Here is a 3417-nt window from a genome sequence, read left to right on the forward strand (position 1 = left end):
GACAACATGAGGACAACATGAGGGCAACATGGGGACAACATGAGGACAACATGAGGACAACATGAGGGCAACATGAGGACAAAATGAAGACTACATGAGGACAACATGAGGACAACATGAGGACAACATGAGGGTTAAAGTAGATTTTCTTCTGGGTTAAAGTACGTGGTATCGGATCATGAACTCCAGTACCCTGCGATACGGTATGTACGTTTCTGGAAGATCTAGTTTTAACTCAAACCGGACTAGTGGATCTGGACTGGATCTCGTGGAGGATGCTGAGTTAAATCCTCTGATCGTATTCAGCATTTCTTCTGCATAACGAAGGGTTGTTATGACGACATGCGACGCTGTGATAGACGGGACTGGATCAGGGACTTCTCGTGCAGAAGGACTCAACTCGTCCCTGCACTCTTACATGTAGCTCTTCTACTGATGTGGTTTTCCCTTTGAGTCCCAATAGCCATGGATGTTGATCCGTTATGTGTCTTTTCCACCGAGGCAGTTCTGGTGCTGGTTCGGAGTCGGTGCCAAATATCGAACCGGTTCTTTGCATTTCCTCACAAATTAACCTGGTTCTGGGCCAAGAAAACCGGTTCCACCTCAGCACCAACGTAGCGCTGGTCTAGAGATAAGACCCGGTGACGTCAGGTGCTGGGAGCGGGTCCCGATAGGCTCCATGTCGGGAAAATTGTGACCGCCCCGGTCAAACCGAGACGTCTGTTCCCCCTGACGGTGTTTTGCTTGACGCTACTGATGTTGCCATGGCAACCCAGCAGAAGATTACAACAAACGTTAAACCACGCGAGGTAATCACCTTTCTTCTCGAACGCATCCTCGGTTCACAGCGGCCCACGGAGACCTGTCGAGGCCCGTCTTTGAATTTTAAAGCCAGGAGCAAAAGCATCGGCACGCATGCCTCCATTGGTCTCGATCGTCATGACGCGTTGCTATGACGACGGAGGGTACCCGCAGTCACGTTGTGACGTAGCCCTGCTCCGGCTCTCAGAATGGGGGAAGATCCAGCTGGTTCTTAGATAACTGGCGAGTAGAACCAGCACCGAACTGGCGAGTAGAACCAACACCAAACTGGCAACTGGCACCAGAACCAGAACCAGCACCCTGGTTAGCCTTGGGGGGAAAAGACCCACCTGAGCACCAAAGTCCTGACGTCCCGCCGGGCTTTACTGCTCCTCCACCTTCTCAGACTGACGACTGCACTCCTTCGTTGAGGGGTTTCTTCCATCCGTCCTTCGCCATGCGTTCCTTTGTTTCCTTTAGTTTTAAGGAACATTGCACTACATTAGAGAGATCCGTGTCCCCGGTACTGGTTCCCCCGAGACAACCAACACACCACGGTACTGGTTCCCCCGAGACAACCAACACACCACGGTACTGGTTCCACCGAGACAACCAACACACCACGGTACTGGTTCCCCCGAGACTGCTGCAGTCGTCTCAAACCAACACAACGCGGTACTGTTCATGTACAGGTGGATTTCTCCTCCAGTCGCTTCTACTTAGCTGTTGTTTTTATTATTAGTGCAATGAGATCCAAAAGAACACAGGACCATCGGTGCATCCAACCCTCGTAGTTGATTGTAGTTTGAAAGTAGAAACCTTTCGTAAAGGGGTCAAATCTGAACCGAGGACACCAGGAGGTCTGAGTCTCATCTGCACTGATTTAAAAAAAGAAGCAAAGTTGAAGTGATTGGATTTTTGGGGGGGGGGGGGAACAAATGATTGAGTCGTGATGCGATGCGTGTTCCTTGGGTTTAGTCCTTGGATTTACGGGATAAACGAGCGTCTGATGCAACTCAAACCCGGTGTGACTTCAACAACAATTCGTTTCTTATCATCCCCCAAAAAAAAACTACAGATTTCTTTTTCATTAAGTTCAGTTTTCTTCTGTTTCTGTGACATCCACCTCCGCTCTATTTACATGTTGTCTTGCCACTCTTACAGTCATGTTCTTTAATGTTAAGATGCATGATTTGGGACTTTTTGTTTTACTTTACGGTCCTCTGCTACAAACCGGCTGTGGCTAACCACGTTTAAGCTAAAAACTACGTTCCTATACGACTAAACTGCCCTCCCGTTACGTTTCGAGGGAGACGTATTTTCTAGTAAGATCTTTTTTGTTAAACCAGAAACAGCTTCGAAATAACCATCGCCAGACTCCATTTGAAAAAACAGTGATTTTATCATCGTTAAAAACGTCCTTCAGAGTTGACAGAAAAAAAATAAAACTATCAAAATCACCTATTTTTGGGCATGTTTAGGCCTTTATTGACACGCTAAAAGTAGTGATTATTTACATGGAGTCTGGTGGAGATATGCTGCTCTATACACACTAAAAGTAGTGATTATTTACATGGAGTCTGGTGGAGATATGTTGCTCTATACACGCTAAAAGTTGTGATTATTTACATAGAGTCTGGTGGAGATATGCTGCTCTATACATGCTAAAAGTAGTGATTATTTACATGGAGTCTGGTGGAGATATGCTGCTCTATACATGCTAAAAGTAGTGATTATTTACATGAAGTCTGGCCGAGATATGCTGCTCTATACACGCTAAAAGTAGTGATTATTTACATGGAGTCTGGTGGAGATATGCTGCTCTATACATGCTAAAAGTAGTGATTATTTACATGGAGTCTGGTTTAGTTTGGTGACGGTGATTTTCGAGGCTGTTTCATATTTGAAGCTTTATTGCAGACACAGGTCCATATTACACATCATACAGTATAAAAAGTATACAAAGGAGATACAAACACACAAAATAATTGCCATACAGGTCATTATATACACACTACAACTGTTGTTGTCGTGGCTACGATAACGTTCAAAGGCCGAGACTAAATCACTTTGCTGCCACGCAGCAGAGTCAACAATAGATGAACATGATTCATCCTTTATCAGAGGGAGTTTTTGATCTTAAAGTGTCCAAATTCCCAACACCACCCATTCCTACAAGTCTAAAAATTACCTACACGTTGCTTAGCAACAGCCGCGAGGCCGAGTGATGCCGCTGCCAATGAGAAGTGAAAAACAGCCAAACTTGAAGTCTCTCTCTCTGTGTGTGAACCGACTGTTGCTGTAAATACGTCTTTCCTCCTCAGGTTCAGATGATTACAACTTTTCATGTAGCTGTAGCACGCTGTGTCTGCGCCTCGTGGAGAAGGGTCTCGGGTTCGGGTTTTGAACCTGAATTGGTTTTTAGTTTTTTTGTTATGATGATTTTTTTTTTTTTTTTTGTCTGTCCTTTGCAAAGAAAACAAGCTATGAATGTAAAACATTAAATTTGTTATTTCTCCTGAGGCATAATGTGCAGAAAATGTGGTTTTAGAGGTTTTAGTATCTATAGAGCCCCCCTACAGGTCTCTCTATAGAGTCCCCCCTACAGGTCTCTCT

Source organism: Etheostoma cragini, chromosome 23 (genome assembly GCF_013103735.1).
Source record: "Etheostoma cragini isolate CJK2018 chromosome 23, CSU_Ecrag_1.0, whole genome shotgun sequence".
Lineage (NCBI taxonomy): Eukaryota > Metazoa > Chordata > Actinopteri > Perciformes > Percidae > Etheostoma > Etheostoma cragini.